This window comes from Periplaneta americana, chromosome 1 (genome assembly GCF_040183065.1).
Source record: "Periplaneta americana isolate PAMFEO1 chromosome 1, P.americana_PAMFEO1_priV1, whole genome shotgun sequence".
NCBI classification, from domain to species: Eukaryota; Metazoa; Arthropoda; class Insecta; order Blattodea; family Blattidae; genus Periplaneta; species Periplaneta americana.
The window spans coordinates 78730817-78755258 of NC_091117.1; the positions used below are offsets into that span (position 1 = coordinate 78730817).

At 38.8% G+C, this 24442-nt stretch overlaps 1 pseudogene; it reads left to right on the plus strand.

Annotated features, from left to right (window-relative positions):
* The first annotated feature begins 21853 nt into the window (after window positions 1-21853).
* LOC138699945 (SRSF protein kinase 2 pseudogene) lies at window positions 21854-23824 on the plus strand (annotated as a pseudogene).
* The last annotated feature ends 618 nt before the right edge of the window (window positions 23825-24442 follow it).

The window sequence follows — 24442 nt, forward strand, 5'->3', positions numbered from 1 at the left end:
TAGGTTATGTTTACTGTCCCAGTTGCCCCTTTCTGTCTAATTTTAGTGGTCTCCAATGCCCTGCCATTCATATGTTTACTATATCTTATATTCCTAAATTCGCAATTATACATTATAATTAAGCATAATGTCATGTATGATACTCCGCACATTCAATTTGTCTGTATTTTAATACTACAATTGAGTATTGAATTATTGTATTTATCTACTGCCTAAGAGACGAAGTAATAATCGTACGAACGCTAATTTCATAAGAGTGGTATGATAAATTTTCTGTCTTCATCAAGGAAGGTATATGTGCTATATTGAAATCACAATATAAATTCTTTTTATTAAACCTCAAAATAGCTTCCATTCCAAACTTAAAATGTTGATGCGAAAAGATTATGTTAACATGTAAAATTCTCTTCACATTAAAATAACACAGTTTTGTAATTATTTCTGCAACACATTATGCAACAAGAAGTAAAGGGAACTTATGGACACATTACACTAAATAAAACTTAGCTATGATACGCAATAAAGTTATAATATAATAATTCACTGAACTCCATACACTGAAATAGAAAACCCGAACATATATTACGGCCTGGTCTAGATCGAAAAGGCATTGACTGTGCTGTATTTCGCATTGTTGTGAAAAGTTGTGTAAACTGTGAAATGTTCGTTATCGGGTGTAATAACTGTAAATGGCTAAAATACAATAATTTGAGTAATAATATGGGACAAAGAGACGTTTGTTGCACTATAAATTCGAAGAAAAATAGGTCAGAGTTATCCTCCCGAAAGATCCAGGAAGGTGAGTTTATAAAATATAATATATACTTTATGAAAATAATATATAAACCTTATGTATTTTGTATTTCAATAGTGGAAGGAAGGTGTTAATTTTTCAAAAGAACACGATATCAAAAGTACAATACATTTTATCGTCTGCTAGGGAAAGAGTCTGTGATGAGGCGATAGTAGCGATCCTGGTGGCTAGCAACGACCTATGGATGCATATTTCAACTGTCTATGTTTGCAAATTTAGTAAGTATTGAGCTTCGCAACTGTATATACTAAACTGTGATACAGTTGCGAAGCTTGAGGTGATTTTTTGCAAATCTCGTGATAAAGCGCTCCAAGCGGTTAGCAACTAGAAACAATAGACTGTCCACGGTCGACTTTGAACTGTGTCGTATTTTCATCGAGTGCTAGCTCGTTGCGTATTTCACATTGATGCTTGTGAAATGTTCGTTATTGGTTGTAATGAAAATGTTAATGGCTAAAATACAATAATTGGAATAATAATATTTTACTAGAGACGTAGAAAAATTAAGTTTGTTTTAATGAAATTTGTTGATCACGTTTTATTTTCAATTCTGGTGGGATTATTATTGCTTAGGCCTACTTTTTTTTCAAATGATATGTTTTTAATTATAGCTGTTAATTTTGTTGTTATTTTTATTTGTTACTTTACTAGAGACGTAGAAAAAGTCTGTTACAATAAAATTTATTGATCACGTTTTATTTCCAATTCTGGTGTGATTATTATTGCTTAACCTCATCCCACTTTGTTAACTACGTAAGCCTACACTACAAGTACCGGTACACGTAAGTTACTCCATTAATTCATATTTCCATTATTATTGTTGCAAAGGGAAATGCAAATTAATATTTATTGGTTTCATAGTTAATTATCGCTATAATCTTGAATGAGTGTCCACATCTGTGGAGTAACGGTCAGCACGTCTGGCTACGAAACCAGGTGGCCCGGGTTCGATTCCCGGTCGGGACAAGTTACCTGGTTGAGGTTTTTTCCGGGGTTTTCCCTCAACCCAATATGAGCAAATGCTGGGTAAATTTCGGTGTTGGAACTCGGACTCATTTCACCGGCATTATCACCGTCATCTCATTCAGACGCTAAATAACCTAAGTTGTTGATAATGCGTCGTAAAATAACCTACTAAAATAAAAAAATAAATTGAATGAGTAAAGCGATTATAGTAAATTTCAGTTCGTTTTGCACAAACAAAAATAATATTAACCTATTTCTTGCAGGTATCTTCGAGTTTATGGTGGAATTTAATATACTTCATTAAAATAATAAATTAACTTTATGCATTTAATATTTCAATAATGGAAGGAAGGTGTTAATTTTTCCAAAAGAACACAACGGAAGTGTAACATATTTTGTCGTCTACTATAGCTAGACCACTTAGAAAAGGCAGCTATGGCGGAAACCTAAATCATTTCCTTCTCCCATACTCGCTGCGTGTTCCCCTCTGTGCATTCCCCGACGTCGATCACCAATCAGAATCTGTGTCTTAACCGAAATTGGCGGTGCTAAGTCGCTATTATCGAGACTCTTATTGGATTGTGTTCTTTACTTCCGCTTCAACTGTACACTTCTAGTCAAAATATTTGTCCTCTGATTTCCGCACATGCTCGCATAATTTCGTCTATTTTTCTGGGGAACATTCATACATGAGTTTATGATCAAACAATATTACTCACGTAAAGACATGTCAATACTCTGGTTATAACTTAAACACACAGCACTATTACTAGTATTCATTTATTTATTTTATACTACCACTTCACTTCACTTTGGCGCAACTGTACTCCCTACGAATTCAGCGCTCGCCATGAACAACAACTGTAGGAGGGGAGATTAGCGCATGCGCATTACAACTGCATTTACAAAGTGGTACCCCTATAGGAGAGAGATCTGCGATGATGAGGCGATAGTAGCGATCCTAGTGGTGCGCAACTACCCATGTTTGCATTTTTACTAGATATTGAGCTTCGCGACTGTATATAGTAGACTGTGCCTAAAGTTCATACTTTCTTTTGATGTTTGTTCATTGTTTTTTTTTTTCCTTTTTTTGTTGTTTCTTGCAGCGTGATATGGGAATTTATTTGTTAAAAATGTTATATGCTTTACAATGTAAACTGATACAATTTATATCATTACTATTTATATTATTTTGAAAATGGATTTTATAATCTATAAAATTTATATCATGCCAAAAATGTATATTATTTTGTAATAAAACATTTTTAAAATCAACCTTAACCTCAACGATAGCGTCGTAATGGAGACTGAAATTGAAAATCTGAAAAAGAAACCAGTTCCAATTAGTAATCCATTATTTATTGAAATGAAACATCTTTCAGCAGCCTTTTATTGCTCTCTCTCTCTCTCTCTCTCTCTATATATATATATATATATATATATCAATAATTCGTCTGTCATTTGTTAATATATTTCTTTTTACTTTTCCCACATCTGCATTAAATTTCTCCACTACGTCTAATAGTAGCCAAATTCATTTTCTAGTCACTCATTTTCGTTTCTATTTCATATAATACAATGGAAGGGGTAACAAAATTTCACAGCAGAAGCTATCACGACTTCCTAAATAATATAATTCAAGGTGATTTGAAACCAAAGATTACTATTACTTTCGTCCACTGGGCCGTGCCTCAACGCATCTTGTTCTGGAAACAGGATTTAGCTCCTCATGTTACGGTAACTCCTGATGCTAATAAAATGGCTATATTTAATAGCGGAATTAGCAGGGGATTAAAAGGATAAATTCCTATAGGTGGTCATAAAGATCCAATATCAATAGTTGGGGACAGTCTTCTGTGAAAAAATGCTCAAAAGAATGAGATGAAGAAAAATACTTCTGAAATAATAAATAGTGACACACTACAAACCCGATCGCGATTAGGTAGATAATCGCGATTAGTGACTGTAGTCTGTCATCAGTATAACGAACTCACTCATCCGCCAGGTGTGTGTATGTGAATATTGCACTTATGTGGTCCTTCGCCTGCATACGTACATCTTCTCTCCAGCCCGTGCGCTGTTGCAGGTGTGCAGCTTCTTCCTCCGCCAATGCCACTTAGTATATATGTATGTATGTATGTTTGTCTGTATGTATGTACTGTATGTATGTATGCATGTATGAATGTACTGTATGCAGGCGCGGATACAAAAGGGGATCTGGGGGGCTATAGACCCCCCTATCAATTCAAAGACTTTTTTTATTTAAAATGTACAAAGCATTATTTTTTTATTCATATAATTTATATGATTTCTTCACTCTCTAAACTTAATATTATTTTGCTATTTTCTTTCGCATACAAACTCTCTTTACAGTTCGCAGTGAATAGATCAGGTAAGTGGTGGCATTCCTTAGGGGTCGTTACCATGGGGTTTAACCACAGTCTAATATATACAGTCGTGCAACTTCAACACTTTTTTTGCCAACATTCACGACACTAGCGCTCAAGCGGCAGGCAAGGCACTGGTCATAGGGTTGATACAGCCAGCACGTGCTTTAAAGGGATGCGAGATGTTATAATAACGTTTTAATCATGCGTCGGAATAAAGGCAATGTATGCAATGACGAAAATTGCAGTAACAACAAGTTTAAATCTCCGAATTTGTCGTTCTTCAGATTCCCTAAAGACCAAGAGAAAATCATAACTCAGTCATAACCTATAATCCACGCTGTAGGTAGCCTACGTATTGTGTTCTATAAAACATTTATTAGTTATCAGTTACCTATTTGTATGTCAGGAAGGAGAGTTTAAATAAAAACAAAGTAAATACCTGTTACAGTATATTATTGTTTTGCAGAGATAATATGTGTAAATGTGTAATCATTCCGATTTTGGATAATGTATCTACAGTTTTTAATGCAAGTAATTCCATAATTTCTGTATTCGTGTTTTTTCTTTATATTTTTCGAAGGTTGAATGTTATATTGCATTCAAGTAGGGATTATGGTGTTAATTTTTTCAAGAATTCATGGCGTATTATAATCCTTTTGCAAAATATTCACTTCTTGAATAAATCCAGACTGTGTCGATAAATTTCTGATGTGTTGGTGTAGATTCATGTGGCAGACGTATTAAGTTCTCAAGAAATAAAAGAGCGTTTTTAAATTTAATATAAAAAGCAATCTTTTCTGTAATAATTTGCATGACTGTTATTGTTGTTGATTTTACATTCCCAGTGATTATTTGAGCCGTTCAGTGCAGAAGTGGTGTAAGTCAAAATTAGGTAATGAGGTTTAAAGTAAAAATTCTGTAAAATACAGCGCAAAGTAGCAATTAATATATCCTTCTTGCTATTCACTGACTACTAATAGTTTAAATAAATTCAATATTAACTGCTACTTTGCGCTGTAATTTACAGAATCATTACTCATTTTTGACTTACACCACTTCTGCTCTGAAAATAAAATTACACCTACATTTTCTGAGTTAATTGAAGTTACAATTTTTTCAACAAAGTTGTGTATTCATTTGTTCTCACCTACGTCATAATAACAGTAAGTGCATGTAAATTACGTATTGTATAGGTAGGGTAAGTTAAAACTAAGCTTATGTGTGAAAACTATAAATGTAATGTAAAATGCGGTAAACTTTCCATAACAATTTAAACCATAATATCAGCACTATTAGCGACTGAAAATAATAATTAAAAATAAATAAAAAAATAATGAACTTCATAAATCAATATCTGTCAAATTAAGGTTTAAATCTTCCCCTTTTTTATTTTTAAGTTCACCTCAGCGGCCGAGTTTACCCCAATTTGCGGTATGAAAAATAGTTAATTTCTCAGGAAATAGGGAGAGGAGTTCACCACGCGATGTACCCTACGAGATATGCCCTACAATTTTGACTCTTCTCACAGGAAATATAGAGTTCCAATGATTTATAAATATATTTAGGAATGAATTGAATGAACCGTCCACGTACAAACAATTATATTATTTCAAACCATGATACTGATCAGGGCCATGATTCAGTTGTAAGGAGCAGAAAGTATTGCGTTTATTTCCAGCTTCTGAAACTTGTATATTAACTGCGTGTGAAATTCTTCCAGGATTCTAAAGTAGAATTAATAAGAACCATATACACTTATTGTATAGCATAAAAATATAACATAAATTACGCAAAACCCGTTTTCTGATGTGTTATCATATGTCGTGTGCACACTTTTAACTTGCCTGCCGCTAGAGGGCTACTGTTGCGCCAGCTGTCAAATGTTGGCATATTTTATACGTATGAGTTGCGTGACTATCTATTAGACTGTGGTTTAACAATAGCTCGGACTTCGGAACGGAAATCTAACGGTAACCACCCCTACCACACTGTAGCTAGGCCGCTACCAACACCTTTGTTATCGTACTTTACAATAGCCATTACATTCGACTTCTGAATTGAGACGAGAAGTGATCAGTCCGTACAGGTGAATTATTTAGTGTAAGAAATTATAAAATGTCGAAACGTAAGTTTCAAACAAATATCTTACAATTCATCAAGAAGCCGTGTGGTGAAGTGAAAGAAAAGTGCAGTACGGATGACAATGATACAACTGATGAAGAAAAGTGTATGCCTGTTAATACCGTAACAGTGGAATCGGTTATGTGCGGTGAAAGTGATGACGCTAGTTCGACGACTCATAATGTATTAGATATTGGTTGCTTAGTGGAAAAAGAAATATGCAGCGACGAGATAAAATACAAAGCTCTAACAAATCCGTGGGTTCCAGACGAAAAATATCTATTTCCGAAGACACTAGAATCGGGACCGTCTAGACAATTTCAGCGTGCGTGGCTTAAAAGATTTCCATGGCTCTCTTACAGTAAGAAGGATGAAGGTGTGTTCTGTCACGTGTGCGTTTTATTCGGATCTAAAGAGGGAGGGCGAAGCAAAGTGACGTTACAGAATTTAGTTACGAAACCTCTAAGAAAATTCAAAAAGGCCTCTGAAATATTCAGGAGACATTCAGAGAACAGTTATCATAAAACTGCTCTCTTAAAATGTGACAACTTTAAAAACGAGTGTTTGAAGGTAAGGTAGAGAACGTTCTGGTTCAATTGAATAATGAAGTGTTACAAACAGTGCGCGAAAACAGGATGAAACTTGTGCCAATAGTAAAAACAATTATTTTGTGCGGCCGACAAAATATTCCATTAAGAGGACACAGGGATGATGGTGCGATTGACTTGGAAAGCGAAAATCAAAACGAAGGTAATTTCAGGGAGCTTCTAAAATATCGCGTTGATGCCGGTGATCAGATTCCGCATAGTCATCTTAAAAATGCCCCCAAAAACTCATCTCTAACAAGTAAAACAACGCAAAACGATCTCATAAACTGTTGTGGCACCATTATTGAAAAGAAAATTGTTGAAGAGGTTAACCAAAGTAAATATTTTTCTATCTTAGTAGATGAAACAACCGACATCAGTTCCAATGAGCAACTATCATTATGTGTGCGATTCGTAGACCGAGAAAAGTGTTACTTGCATGAGGAATTTTTGAGATTCGTAGTGGTGCAAGATCTAAGTGGAGAGGCATTGTCAAAATTTGTTTTAAGTGAACTGTGGGACTTAGGTCTAGACATTTCGAATCTTCGCGGACAGGGTTATGACGGCGGTGCTAATATGTCGGGGAAGTTTCGCGGTGTCCAAGCACGAATTTTAAAAGAGCAGCCTCTCGCATACTATATGTACTGTGCCTCACATTGTCTAAATTTGTCACTTTCAAAATCGTGCTCTGTTCCCAGTGTTAGACAAACTGTAGACACAGTAGCTGAAATAGCAAAATATGTTAGGGAGTCTAGCAAGCGGTCAATCATGATGAAAGAAAAAATTAGTCAAATATGCCCTGAACACAAGAAAACGAAACTAAAGACCTTGTGTGAAACAAGATGGATTGAACGGCACGACGCAGTGTTACAATTTTTAGACATTTTCTCCGCAGTTATATCATTCCTGGAAGATTTTGGATCCTATGGTACAAAGGCACATTTGATGCTTAACTCAATTCTAAAAATTCGAATTCATAATTTCATTGCATATTTTAGCAGAAATATTTGTAATAACACTGTGTGTTTCGCGGAAGCTACAGAGCCCAAATCTCGAACTAAGTCAGTGCTACCAGATGGTTGAATGTGTCATGAATACTCTTCAGGCCTGCCGAGATAATAACACTTATAATTTTCTTTTTGAGAAGGCTGTTGCATTGGCTCAATCTGTAGACGTAGAAGTAAATGTACCTCGAGTTGCATCCAGACAAATCCATCGCAATAATGTTGCGTCTATGTCTCCTAAAGATTATTACCGCCTCAATGTATTTCTTCCTTTTCTTGATCACCTTCTAAGCGATTTGTCAGTACGATTTTCGCCTGCTAGGCACAGTCATGTAATTAAACTCCAATCTTTGATTCCTAACTCTTTACACGATCCTAATAAAAATATCGATGTCATCCTACAAGCTGCAACGATTTATGAACAGGATCTGCCAGGAACTATTCCAGAGCTTAGAGGAGAGCTACATTTGTGGTTTCAATTTTGGAAGGAGGAACAAAAAAAACCAGACACGGCTATAGAAGCTTTGCTGCATACTAGGAATAATTTCTACCCCAATATAAGAGAGCTGCTCACTATATTATGTGTCATGCCAGTGACAACTTGCACCGCGGAACGGTCATTCTCAACACTGAGACGTGTGAAAATCTACCTCAGATCGACGATGAACCAGGACATACTGAATGGTTTGGTATTGCTCAACATTCATCGTAACATTGACGTAAGTCCGGACGAAGTAATAGAACTTTTCGCAAGAAAACATCCCAGACGATTTCAGCTTCGTTAAACTGTAAGTAACATTTAATCGACTTTCCATTCCAGTCACCATTTCCTTTAGAATTAGAACTAACTGAAGACTTAGAACCTAAGAGTGACAATATTGTTGTGGTTTATTTATTTGTTTTTAATTCCATTCTTCTGTGTTGTGATTATACTACTGTATTCATATGTTAATTGAGGGGTTGGGTGCAAGAAAGGCACTTCTCTCAAATGCAAGTTTTGAGAAAATTGATGTTGAAAATTCAAACCGTAATAATGTTATCTATGCACGCCTTTACATTTTGGGTACCGGTACTCCTGACCTCTATGATCACAGTACTAAACTACAACTTTGTGATCACATGCATAACAGATCAGAGAACACAATAAAGCGTTTTACTCAAAAAGGGCACATCCTCTAAAATGCCCTTCTTGTACCCAGCCCCTCAATTACTATTAGCCCCCCCCCCTATTATTAAATTCTAGATCCGCGCCTGACTGTATGTATGTATGTACTGTATGTATGTATTGGGTTATTTTACGACGCTGTATCAACATCTAGGTTATTTAGCGTCTGAATGATATGAAGGTGATAATGCCGGTGAAATGAGTCCGGGGTCCAGCACCGAAAGTTACCCAGAATTTGCTCGTATTGAGTTGAGGGAAAACCCCGGAAAAAACCTCAACCAGGTAACTTGCCCCAACCAGGATTCGAACCCGGGCCACCTGGTTTCGCAGCCAGACGCGCTGACCGTTACTCCACAGGTGTGGACATATGTATGTATGTATGTATGTATGTATGTATGTATGTATGTATGTATGTATGTATGTATGCATATGCAGTTTTGAAGCCAACAAAGGTAGAGATAATAATTAAGGAACACCCTTTTTCTCTTATTATAGCACAACAATTTTATTGCGTGTAGATTCCATACCTTTTTTTTTACATTTTTGTTTCTTTGTAATACATAATGCTGCAAAACAAGAATAAATTTTATTATATCTATATGTACACACTCAACGAGAAAGGAGCTGCGTGGGTAACAGTGACGGCGGGAGCGGGGGCGGCAACGACGACGGGGTCGGCGTGGGCGGAGACGGTTGAGTATCCGAAGCTCCTCACGGGCTCAACGACGGCGACGTGGGCAGGGGCGGCGACGGCAACGGGAGCGGCGTGGGCAGAGACGGTGGGGTAGCCGAAGCTGGGTGCGGCAACGGCGACGGGGGCGGCGACGGCAGCGGGAGCGGCATAAGTGGCAACGGCGGCAGGGGCGGCATAAGCGGCAACGCTACGCTTCTTGCGGCCCTGCAGAGCAAGAGCCTCGGCGTGGGCGGCGAAGTGGGCGGTCTTGTCGGCAGCTACTTCGGGGGTGTCGAGGGGCACTCCAGCGTGAACAGCGGGGATGGCGTAGGCGGCGGCATAGTGAGCTGGAGCGGCCACGACGGCGGGGGCGGCGAAGTGGGTGGTCTTGGCGGCAGCTACTTCGAGGGTGTAGAGGGGCACTCCAGCGTGAACAGCGGGGATGGCGTAGGCGGCGGCGTAGTGACCTGGAGCGGCCACGACGGCGGGGGCGGCGAAGTGGGTGGTCTTGGCTGCAGCTACTTCGGGGGCGTCGAGGGGCACTCCAGCGTGAACAGCGGGGATGGCGTAGGCGGCGACGTAGTGAGCTGGAGCGGCCACGACGGCGGGGGCGGCGAAGTGGGTGGTCTTGGCGGCAGCTACTTCGGGGTGTCGAGGGACACTCCAGCGTGAACAGCGGGGATGGCGTAGGCGGCGGCGTAGTGAGATGGAGCGGCCACGACGGCGGGGGCAGCGAAGTGGGCGGTCTTGTCGGCAGATACTTCGGGGGTGTAGAGGGGCACTCCAGCGTGAACAGCGGGGATGGTGTAGGCGGCGGCGTAGTGAGCTGGAGCGGCCACGACGGCGGGGGCGGCGAAGTGGGTGGTCTTGGCGGCAGCTACTTCGGGGTGTCGAGGGACACTCCAGCGTGAACAGCGGGGATGGCGTAGGCGGCGGCATAGTGAGCTGGAGCGGCGACGACGGCGGGGGCGGCGAAGTGGGTGGTCTTGGCTGCAGCTACTTCGGGGGTGTCGAGGGGCACTCCAGCGTGAACAGCGGGGATGGCGTAGGCGGCGGCATAGTGAGCTGGAGCGGCGACGACGGCGGGGGCGGCGAAGTGGGTGGTCTTGGCTGCAGCTACTTCGGGGGTGTCGAGGGGCACTCCAGAGTGAACAGCGGGGATGGCGTAGGCGGCGGGGTAGTGAGCTGGAGCGGCCACGACGGCGGGGGCGGCGTGGATGACGGGTGCGACGGGGGCAGCGGAAAGACCGACGGGAAGGTTGGTAGCAGCCACACGGAAGCCGTTGACGGGATCGGAGACGTAGCACGAGGCCGTGTCCATCGATGTAGGAGTAGCCCCCGCGAGTGATGCAGTCAGCGGTGCGGGTCTCGGTCTTGGCAGATGGGCCGCCGGAGTAGCCGTAGCTGTTCTGGACACGGAGGTGGCCACACCAATGGGGGCGGCTAAGAGGGCGGGAGCGGCGGCATAGGACACGGCACCCAGAGCGACAAGGCGGGAGACGATAACCTGTACAGAGAACATACGCGAACGTCAAATCTGGCACCCTGGAACCTGGCCTTCCCGTGTACCAATCCTAGTTGGGGCAGTTTACTTTTCAGCAGATAGATCGTGAAGATTTGCGGTATGGTACAGTTTTCTTCAACGAATTATCTTGATATTTTCATTTTACTAAAGCACCGAATAAAAACACCATCTGCAGTAGGTACAAGTACATTGTTAAAGGTACTCTTTAAAGAAAGGAGTAATTTGCAGTTTAGTATGATAACTCCACGATCTGAATTTATGTTAATAAGAGACTTGCCATTAAATGATATATAATTCCCCACGGCGTTCTATCAGATTTCATAAGAGTTCATTTTATTAGTCTCGAGGACTTGGAGATTCTGAGTAATTGCAGCGTGGGAATAGTTTTCTTTGAGTTCCATAATTTCAGCGATTATTACCATATATGTATATATATATATATATATATATATATATATATATATATATATATATATAACTTCTTATACTGTAAGTTGAAAGAGTAAACTCATACCTTATTGTTGAGGGGCTGGGGGAGGGGGCGAGGACGGGTCGTCGTCCCCCTTCTTTGCATCTCGGCCCTGTTCTTCGGGAATTTCTGGAGCTAGTTCTTCCGAGTAGACCCTTTTCAATTCACCCCCCTCCACAACAACAAAGTGGCCGGTGTTTCTCTTGCTGTGAGGAATAAAGATTGGCGGTGGGGTTTCTTCTCCTGCCAACTGCCCGCCCTGACCACTCTGGCCTGGCTCTTGTCCTTCCTCTGGTTGTCGTGGTAGATATTTAGAGTAGTCGGTGACCTTGATTTCTTGCTCAGATGGTGAATTCAGGTCCTCCTCGCGCAGTTTCGGGTGCCTATGCCTATCCTTGAATAGGATGTCTTTGGGATAGAGCCCCTGAGGACTAATGCGTTTCTCGCCGGTGATGATTTTATATATTCCGTATCCTGTGCCTATCAGGGACCCTACTCCGATTGATGTTGCTCCGATATCAAGTAGTCTTCTGTTATGCGAAAAATATTTTACCGCTGTTCTGAACGAACGGAACATTTTTCCTAGTATTCAGAACGTATGTAACATAGCAACGGCATTGCTATTGTTGTCATGCATCGTCTCCATAGAGACCGCAGTTATTGTTTCATGTAGATCAGCGGTGAACAAACTGGGTATCGTGATTACATCGTGTAATCAAAGTCATTCATACTGGTAAGGGGAGTTTCCTGTACATTGCTTTCTGTCTCGCTCACGTACTGAAGGTATCAGTGTCGGTACCATGTCGCTCTACAAACCCTCTGTCTCTCTACGAGCAGGAAAGAGCGTTTCGTACAGAATGAGAAGAGGAATTTATTCGATGTTCTGTCGGAGAAAATGTTAATGTTCAATTAGTACTCGTATATAGGCACCGTGCAAGCTCCTCTGGTGGCGACTGTTGTTACTAACTGCGGGACAGCAGCGATAGAGTTGTGCTTGAAGCGTATGAATATACTTAACATCTCAGGTTAAATGATTAGAAATACGGAAAGGTAATGCAAATTGCTGTGTTCTTGAGTGTAGTAATGCTTATAGAAACACACCAACCGATATTGTTTTTATTCATTCCCAAAACAGAAAACTGAAGCGCAACGACGCTAATTGTGGATCCGTGCAGTACGCAGATGAAAGTAAATAAGGCTACACTGCTTGTAATCATAGTATTATTATATACTAGGCCGGATATAAAAAATAGAATGTATATATTATTATGTTTATAAATAACCATTGAGTTAGCAACGACAGGAATTTATCATTTAAATTTCAAATAACAGATAATTACTGAGTTCTTTACACACACACACACACACACATATACATATATATATATATATATATATAAATAATGTATAACATTAGTAACAATAAATAATAATATACTTACTTTTAAATGTATTCATATCGATATTTAATTCTTGATTTCAAGTGCTGAAACCAATACCCGCAGCAAAAATATGCGGTATTCATTTTATTGGGAACGAGATCAGAACACCCCCACAACTAGCATACCGTTCCCTGTATTTTTATAAAAGATTACAAGAAAAAGACTGCCTCATCTCAACTAGCTCCGGAAAGGTACGAAAGAGACGCATAAAGAAGAAGAAAAGATGAAAATTTAAGTTTTATGGAAGGCGAATGCTCAACAAGTGTTATTTCGAAAAATGAAGTAGCCATACAGGCAGAAGTAAAAGAAACCATTCTTCGTGATTTTGTCTTTTTCTTTCACAATTGAATTGTGTGAATTGTCTACTCAGGTGTCTATTCCATTACATGCCGAACTGAAGTCACATAAGAAATGTTATGACACGCGTTCAGGAACAGATGATATGTTTAATGAAATGCAAGGTTTCCGAAATTATTCTACAATAAAATATGAGACAGAACTACCAGACTTAATGGCAGTGACATTTGTGATTTCGAATATATTGTTAAAATTGCTGCCAATTGAAACACAGTCATACCCGTAGAATCATAATAAGAAATATTTCCAATTCTATCATTTAACCCAAAAATATCTGTCATAGATAGTCGAAACGCCCCAAGATGTAGACCATACATATCATTTTTGCCATTTTTATTAGTGAATTTCACATCGAAAGCTTTCGAAAAATTCTGTCCAAGAGTAAGACTAGTAAAGAAAATCGTCTACTCATATTTTCCAATTAAAATGAAAACTGGATTGTCGTATTCTGCTATGAGGGTGATGATCAGAGTTAATCGTACAATTATAATTATAATGTATTTTTACCGCCACTTTAATGTTGTTGACATCCACAATGGTTACTGTAATTTTGGGTTTTGGCCTAGCAGAGAAAGTATTCAGGAAACAATGCCTGCAATATTGAAAAATGTAGAGTGACAATTAATTTTTCAGAAGTGGAACAGCCACCCAATGTGGATCAGATGGTGGCCTTCAAATCTAAATGCTACCGAGGCAGATCGAGTGACACATTCATAACAACTGATTGCGGATTATTGACTTTATTAGAAGGTGGTGATGAAGTCAGGTTTTCCCGGAATAATAACAAACCTCTCCGATAAAGGGATCATTGTTGTTGCTCCACCGTATCTGCACGATGGTAAATTAACAGCTGAAGAAGTCGAAACTACTTACAGCGTTGCCAGTGTTCTAATTCATGTTGAAAGGTGCATTCAGCGAATTAAAATATACAGTATAACATTTTACACAAACTGTCAATTGAACTGCTTCCGCATGTTGATCTTGTTGTTTATTCAACTGTCCAAAGGGAAGTCTGAACCTCATATTTGATACCAACAAGGCACCACTTATGAGGCAACTAGACCAGAATATCATGGGGTAGAGTGGCCAGTTCCTTTTCCCTTCCATTGCATATATCGCCGACTAGCTACAAATTACACTAGTCAGACTTCATATGCATACAAACAAATTGTTCTTCCTCTGACACATATCGTCAAGTGAGATGTACAGCCTGATAACAGATGTACATATCAGACAGAATCTTAGTCAGAGGTAGTATGTTGATGATATTGTTCATATGTGTTGTGTTTTAGAGAATTTGCAGTCGCCCATTATTCAGGAAGTGTAATTAAGACTACTTTTAGAATTAAATCACATTAAAATACGTAATTTATAGAGACATTATACACACAAATATTATACACGTCATGACATCAAATATAAGTATACCATTGTTTTAGTAATATGACTGTTCACCCTCATTCAATGGTCTGAAATCTGATTTAAATGCCAAACAACTTCACTGATATTTCAGGAACTTTGTAGTTACATTTTTACACTCCTCTAGCAGTACTGAACTTTCCACTGAATCTATAAAATAATTAAAGACTGGAGATTGCTGGGATTGCAGTGAAAGACCTGCCCTTGGGCAGAACACTATGAATCAATGAACCCATTCTTACTAATATTACAACTTTTTATCGGCAGAAAGCCGCAGGTAATTTCTATATCACACATGACTAGTGAATGACTGCGAGCCTGTAGTTAATTAGAAATTGAGACACTGCGCGGCGCCACCAGTATGATTTTGAGACCCATGCACGGTGCGTATAGAAGCGACATTACAGAGCATTACGCTGAATACACAGGAATATAGTGAGGAATACATGTGAGGCTCTTGAGGTTGTAAGGAGAGAAGAAAACAACTATTTGCAAGGCGGAAACATTTTCTGGAAAAATATATAATGGCAAATTTTCCATCTCACGTCACAATATTAATTCAATATACTTATATTAATAAATCTTTAAATCTGACATGAAGAGAATATAGTCGCTTCATAGCTTCTGAACTACACTTTTAATTTCTTTGAGTAACGCTCCCAACTTTTCGATACTTGCTCTCATCGTTTTCAAATAAACTATATGTGAATTTAAATTCTAAGCTTTATTTATATTTATTAATTTTAATATGAATATTAATTTATATTGACATACACCAAAGAAATAATTTCAGTGTAAAAACTTCACAATGTCCTACTGCATGTAATTAATTTGGAGTAGAAACTGCACTTAGTGTCCCGCAAGAAATTTTTCCAAGTCCAATGATGGGTCACTGCGCATGCGCAAGACACAGACAAGTAAAGGAGCTACCACACCATAGATAAAGCTAGTGTGCTCTAATAGTAACATGTACTTAAACCGTTTTAGCAGGTACATTTCAGTGAAATTTTCACAATAGCTGAGACTCAACATAACAAATGACGGCAGTTATATTTCATCGTTTAGGCCGTTTTCTCCAAAGTTAGTTAAACTTGGGATAAATTAAACCCGTTCAACTTTACTATTCAGTTTAAACATGCTTCCATTTTCTCCATAAATATCTGGCAGCCCACCCGTTTAAACTAATGTTGGCACTAGATGCTCATGGCTTCTCATGTGTTGGCTACACTGAACAATAACAAGATTACTGATGACGCGTCAATATGTCAGCCACAGATTACGATGTTATAGCTGTTTATAGAGAATTAATCCTATAATTAAATCAACGCAAATAAAGAAGGAATGCATCTACTAGTTTCACAAATAAATAAATCATTTATATCCATGTGAAGTGTTGTCTATCATTTAATCAGTAGTTTTCTTGAATTTATTGGAAAGCATTCTCGATTCCACTTTTCTCTGATAGGCAAGATCGTATAATAACTTGTGTCTTGTGTTAATGTGCTTTATCTGATGGCATATGTGGATCCATTTTAATATAAAAATTAATTTCCGTTAGTTTATCCCTTTCCCTCCGAAAATTAATCTTAATTAATTTCAAGAAGACAACTTCCAGCTTTTGAATGTGTTCGATAACCCACTAAATTAGGCCTACCTGATTTACCCAGGATCTTGATAATTCTAAGGGAAATTGCTTTTATTTTCAACATTGTAGTATGTGATCTAATCTATTTATGTAATATTCACAGGCCCTAGTTTATAATTGGCTAGAATGGGCAAATACCCGGAGCAATAGAAAATATTTTAAGGTAGGATGTTGAAATAATTGTTAAATACATGCTCAATAAAAATGAATATTTATAAATAATGTAATAAAAACAGCCTTTTGTTTGGTGAATTGGCACAATTATTGTTTCACATTTTTGTTTGGTAATAGAATGGAGTTAAAGAAAGAGGTTAGGGTGCCAACATTTGCTCTGTCCAGTTTTCCAGTGACCTAAACCCATAAATATTCATAATAGGTGTCATCATCTTCTATTATTTTTATTTCAGTAAACGGTTGGTTGCACTGTATGATTGGTTCATCGTCCATTATGAATTTTCATCAGATTTTCATAAGCTGATTAATGTACACTGTAAGGTCCTGTGTTCAGAAATGGAGAATTCAGGGAAAAAAAGTAAGAATTTTAGTCCAGTAGAAATATAACTTCAGTTTTGTAGTGGTTTTTAGTGGTCCTAATATGTTATGATGTCATTTTTATATTTTCATAAAGTCATTCGGTTTATATCATTCACTGTATTAATAATACCATAATCAACATATCACATCAGGTTATCATGCTACTTAAAACAGAAGATATTTAAATTTATGTAGCTTCTTAAGTAATTGAATAACAAGTTAATCAGTAGGTAGATGAGCTAAGAGAACAGAGAGTGAACTGAGAGAAAAGAGAGTGGACACAGAGAATGTTGAGTATATTGAGAGAACAGAGAGTGGACTGAGAGGACAGAGAAGGGGTAGAGATTACAGAGAGTGATTGAGAGTACATTGTGTGGATTGAAAGGACGGAAAGTGATACAAAGAAAACTGAGAGGATGGAGTGGGATGAGGAGAAAAAGAGTGAACTGAGAAGACGCAGATTGGACCGAGAGGAGAGAGAGAGGACTGAGGTAGTAGATTAGATTAGATTAGATCTTTAGAAAAGGGAAAGGAAACAGAGTGGACCGATATCAAAGACAGAGTACCGATACTGAAATTACAGTGAGGACTCAGAGGAAAGAATTCTGACTCGCAGTTTCCCCAGTTCACTCTCAGTCTTCTCTCTATCCTCTCAGTCCACTCTCTGTCCTCTCAGTTCACTCACTGTTCACTCTATATTCTATCAGTCCACTCTCTGTCCTCTGAGTCCACACTCTGTGCTCTCAGTACACTCTCTGTTCTCTCAGTCAACTCTATCCTCTCTGTCCGCTCTCTCTTCTCTCAGTTCACTCTCTGGTCCCTCTCTTTTCTTTTAGTTCCCTCGCTACCCCCACAGTGCTCCATCTATCCTCTCAGTCTACTCTCTTTTCTCTCAGACCACTTTCTGTTCTCTCAGTCCACTGCCTGTCCTTTCATTCCACACTCTGTAGGCCTACTCACAGTCCACTTTCTGTACTCTCAGTCCACTCTCTGTACACTCAGTTCACTCTGTCATTTTTGTGCCTTCTCTGCCCTCTGTCCACTATGTCTCATCTCAAAGTTCAGTTCATGAAGGAAAGAAAAGAGTGAGAATAAAACAATGACTGAGAAGACAGTGACGACTGAAATCTAGCGGAAGGGGTTCAATATGTAAGGTTTTTTTAGATTTAGATTTTCCACAAATCCTTCACACCCACATTAATGAATTTTAATTTTGAGGGACTCGAACTAAGGAGATAACACACTCACTAGGTTCAAACTACAGTCCGATATTAAACGGAGGGGGTTCATTATGTATACAAGTTTAGATTTTTCCTGCAATTCTTTATTCCTACAATAAGCAATTATACATTTTCAGGACTCGAACTCAGGAAGTAATTCCGTCATTGGGTTAAAACTACAGACTGTAATGTGGCGGAAGATTTGCATTGTGTATACAAGTTTTTAGTTTTTCCTGAACTGTTTTATTCCTTTAATAAAAAATTATAAGTTTTCGGGGCACAAACCCAGGAAATAATGCCGTCACTGGGTCCAAACTACAGACTGTAATTTGGCGGAGGTCGAGCAGTGTGTATACAAGTTTTTAGATTTTTCCTGGAAATTTTTATGCCTCTATCCTCTACACTTTCGGTATTCGAACTCAGAAAATATTGCCGTCACTTTGTCCAAACAAGAGACTGAAATTTGGCGGAAGATGTGCATTGTCTATACAAGTTTTTAGATTCTTCCTGCAATTTTTTATGTTTCTAATAAAGAATTATAAATTTTCGGAACTCAAACCCAGGATATAATGCCGTCATTGAATCCAGACTGTAATTTCGCGGAAGTGGAGCATTGCGTGTACATGTTTTTGGACTTTTCCATGTAATTTTTAATACCTATAATGATGAATTATATATTTTCGGGGCTCGAATTCGGCCTTAATTGGTTCCTATGTTGGCGGTTCCATAGATGAACCGTTCCTACCTACTACAAACATAATCTTTGTAATAAGACAACAGTATTTTACGCTCTTTGCGCGTCTTGTATTCTCTGCTCGACCTACATTAGGTTTTTATCGAGAGGAAGATTGGCATAAGTAACAATTTTCGTTACAGTGGAGGTAGATGAGTTAAGGTTGGTAGCGCAAAAAGCGCTAGAAATATGTTGGCACTCCTTCAGATGTTACAGCATCGCGGGACAAATACTGCAGTAGAGCCGATCTTTCTCTTTCTAACTCGTTGTATAGAATGGATACTGAGCGACTTTTAAGAGTGAAAAGCTGTAATCGAGAATATATGAAATTCCCGCCAGATGGCACTGACTGCCAAGGTTCACTGAGGAATGTGTGTATAGTAATGTTAACTTTTCTGCAAAAATCATTGACTCTGAAAGCTTACCAGCCTCCGTTTCTGATGGAGAAGATGGTCACACTTCATTTACGTACTCATGTTATATCATCATCATCATCATCATCATCATCATCATCATCATCATCATCATCATCATCATCATCATTTTCTTCATGGTAGGCTGTCTCATGGCCTGTTCCGACTCAGATAATCTCTCCATCTGGTTACCGGACGTCCTACGTCACGATAACCTTTTGGATTATAATTTAAAACCTGTTTTGTTATAGAATTATGGTCCATTCTTTGTATATGATTATACCAATTAATTTTATTTTTATACATTTTCTCTTTTATGTTATACTAAGCAATATTCTTGTTAAGGCAAGGGTCCACATGACCTGGAACTTGTAATGATATGTGTCTTTATTGACACCATCAAATAAATAAATAAATGTGTGTATGATTTCTTGTACGATTATACAGTACTTGGTAATATTCTGCTTCTTTCTACTGGTATGTGAGTTTATTATGATGTGATTCAAAATGACGTATTGTTGTGTACCATTGTGTAGGTACTTCGAATAGAAAAAAGAGTGGAGGAGCAATATCATTCCGCGAATTTCCGAGTGACAGAGAAAGATGATTATTCTCGTGACCAGAATAATGTACGAAATGGAAATATAAAAATTGGAGATTTACCCTTGGAAGAGGTGGAAAAATTCAAATATCTTGGAGCAACAGTGACAAATATAAATGACACTCTGGAAGAAATTACACGCAGAATAAATATGGGAAATGCCTCTTATTATTCGGTTGAGAAGCTTTTGTCATCTAGTCTGCTGTCAAAAAATCGGAAAGTAGAATCTATAAAACAGTTATATTACTGGTTGTTCTGTATGGTTGTGAAACTTGGACTCTCACTTTGAGAGAGGAACAGAGATTGAGTGTTTGAGAATAAGGTTCTTAGGAAAATATTTAGGGCTAAGAGGGATGAAGTTACAGGAGAATGGAGAAAGTTATATAACGCAGAACTGCACGCATTTTATTCTTCACCTGACATAATTAGGAACATTAAATCCAGACGTTTGAGATGGGCAGGGCATGTAGCATGTATGGGCAATTCCAGAAATGCATATAGAGTGTAAAGGTAAGCGTTCACTACATCGTATCACACGCATCGGACGAATCGCAGGGATCGGAAAAAGACTGTCTTTGCTGCAATTGTTATGTAACCGCGTTCACTACATCGTATCGGACGCATCGCCTGTCGGCAAATCCGTCCACGTTTCTGGGCAACTTTTCCGATGCGTGCGATCATGGCCTTCTGTAATAAATCAATTTTAATTGGTCAACTGTTACTATTATGTTGTGCCATGTTCAGTGTTGCGCCAAAATGGCAGACGGAAAACTTATTTCGCGTATAGAAAATTGCGAAGAATTATATAATTTGAGGCGTTCCCATTACAGTAATCAAGTCATTTCTTGCAAATATATTACGTAACCAATATTTCTTTCGTTTCTTCCTCTTCAATTAAGACGCATGAAGCAATTACAAATTCTTATTCGCTAACAGACGTAATTAATAGACCTAACCTCAACTCCTCTACTTTCAGTAATGTCAATATCGTACGACGTCATGTTTTAAACAGCTGATGGGGGAATCCGATGAGGCAATGAGGTGAAGCCGTTACAGTGAACGCACTGCACTTAAAATATCCGTTGCGTGCGATTCGTACGAGAAGTGCGATATGATGTAGTGAACGCTTACCTTTAGTTGGGAGGCCGGAGGGAATAAGACCTTTGGGGAGGCCGAGACGTAGATGGGAGGATAATATTAAAATGAATTTGTGGAAGGTGGGATATGATGGTAGGGACTGGATTAATCTTGCTCAGGATACGGACCGATGGTGAGCTTATGTGAGGACGGCAATGGACCTCATCTTATCACATTACTAGTAAATTACACGAACTAAACTAAACTACTACTACGTATTATATATTTTACGGTAACAGACACTGGAAGGCCATAGATGTCAAAAGCGTCTTAAAATAAAACCAATAAGAAGAAGAAGAAGAAATGTTCTCGATTGTTGAGCGACGTAGAATGTTGGGAATGGTAAATTTCAATTCAAATGAGTTCTCGCTAAAAATTATAATATCTTATGTTATTTCATCATTTAACACGTTGGTGTAGTGACGAAGATATCTATTCTATGTCCAAATTTCCAAAGAATGCTTTAGCAAATATGAATTCTGTTCAAAAAAAATTACGTGAATCGGCGAATTTTAGCTATTCAAGCAAAGAAGAAACGTCATCAACATGCAAAAGTAAAGGACAATAAAAACAGGAAGCAGATGACTCTATTAAGTCTCAGTTAAACAGAATATCAGAATCACATAATTCATTTTTGAATGAACCGCCTGAAGGAGGTGAAGAAGAAGAAGAAGAAGAAGAAGAAGAAGAAGAAGAAGAAGAAATTTTTGGGATCTGATGATGACGCGCAAGAGGATTCACGGGATTATTATAGAGGTGGATACTACCCTGTAAAAATTGGTGATTTATTTCACAATCAATACCATGTGGTTCGAAAGCTGGGCTGGTTACATTTTGCTACAGTTTGGCTTTGTTGGGATCTTGGGGTCAATCGTTTTGTAGTCCTCACAGTGGTGAAGAGAGCTGCCCACTATACAGAGACAGCATTAGATGAAATCAGATTGATAAAATGTGTACGAGAAAGTAATATGTCAGAACAGAGGCGTGATAAGATTGTTCAGATGCTGGATGACTTCAAGATCAGTGGAGTCAATGGGACTCATGTTTGCATGGTATTTGAGGTTTTGGGTCACAATCTACTCAAATTGATTATACAAAGCAACTAGGTACCAGGGTATTGCATTGAAAAATGTGAAAGTCATCATAAAACAGATGTTGGAGGGACTTCATTATCTCCACAAACAATGTAATATTATACACACAGACATAAAGCCAGAAAATATCCGTAAACTGGCATCAGAAGCCATTCAGTGGCACAAAATGGGTTTAAAACTACCTGAATCTCTAGTTAGCCCCAAATGACTACCAGATCCCTGATCCTAATGCCAAAATGTCTAAAAATAAGAAGAAAAAATTAAATAAGAAAGCAAAGCGTCAAGCCGAGCTCCTAGAGAAGCAAATGCAGCAACTTGAAGAGCTGGAGGAGATTCAAAATGTCTCTGTCACACAAGACATGGAAAGAGAGGTGGACTATGATGAAGATCGGGAAGCCGGAGAGGATGTTGATGGTGATGGTGAGAGTGAAAGAGCAAGTATCGGAGAAAGTGAAGGAACAAAGGTTACAGTGGCCACATGAAGTTACATCACAACTTCGAGTATCTTCCCACCACTACAGCCCCGTGGTGAAACAATCCACTTGTCTCCCAAGCCTGGAACAGCCTACTACCTCCAAGACAGGCTTAAAAAGTGCCTCAATATTGAATGCTAAAGCTCAAAAACAGGACACTGTTGAAGTCAATCCTCTGCTCATTGGTGATAAAAATGTGAAGTCTAAAAGTACACTGGAGATCCGGAAGAATTTTGCAGAGATGAAACATATTGAAGTGAAGCCAGCAGCCATGCACATATTGCCCCTGATTCCTGACTCTGATTTCAGTAATTTGTTCTGCAACAGCCATGATTCCTCAACTGTACCAGGAGATGGAGATCGAGAGTGCAACTGGAATCACTGTGCCCCTCTGGGGCGCAGTGAGAGTCAAGCCATATCCAACATCAGGGAGTCTTCTCAGGTGCATGATGAAGAGAGGGAAAAACCATTCCCTCGAGTGGCATCATGTCCCAATGCCAAACAGCCGGTAAATTAGCCAGATCCAGTTCATGAAGTCTGTGATATTAAAATCAAGATAGCAGAGCTTGGAAATGCATGTTGGTCATATCACCATTTTACTAAAGATATTCAAACCCGAGAGTACCGCTGCCTCAAAGTGCTGTTGGGTGCAGGATATGGAACACCAGCAGACATTTGGAGCACTGCATGCATGGCTTTTGAGTTAGCCACTGGGTATTATCTGTTTGAACCACTCTCAGGAGAAGATTATTCAAGTGAAGAGCACTACCTGGCACTTCTAATTCAACTGCTTGGGAACATTTCTAGACATATAATGTTCTCTGGGAAGTATTCAAGAGAATTTTTCAATAACAAAGGTGAATTTCGACACATCACAAAACTAAAACCATAGGGATTGCTGGAAGTTCTGACTAAAAAATATGACTGGGACCATGCAAATGCAGAAGTCTTTGCGAACTTTCTGAGCCCAATGTTAGGATTTGATCCAAACTTACGTGCTACAGCAGCTGAGTGTTTGGAACATCCATGGCTGAACTCATGAGAATAGCGTGGCATGTTGAACCTCAGCTTTTCACTATCTATCCTGTACTCTTTGGTTCAGTGTGGCATTTGTGCCAACCATCAGATCTGTTCTCTAGTCTGTCATGTAGTCTTTTCAGAACTCTTTATATCACAATCTCCAACAAACGGAGATGATATCAAATCCAACAGTGAAGATAATGAACTCTCCACTCCTTGCGAGAGAGTTGTGCTGTATAAATGTAATATTTTTGTAGACAGAATAATAATGCTGGCAAGTGACAAAAGGGGGGGAGGGGAGACAATATTTTAGTGCCAAATTGTGATATTTAGGATAATGAAAAATATTTGAAGTTCCTTATAGCTTGTTACACATTAGTATCAGAAAAATACAGGTACCAAATTGGGTCAGAGTCAAATGAATCATTGCATATAACCTTGACGTCACGGATTTGATTCATATGTTTATACCTTTACATAGATGTTTTAAGATTTTTATTTTCAAAACATTTGGACCTCTCTTTTTTGACATATTGAATTTTTTTAATTATCTGAAATCCTCAAAATTTGCTGACCACCAAATACTTAAATTACATTTACTACAGAAATATGATACCTACAGACCTGAGGAAAGTGTCAT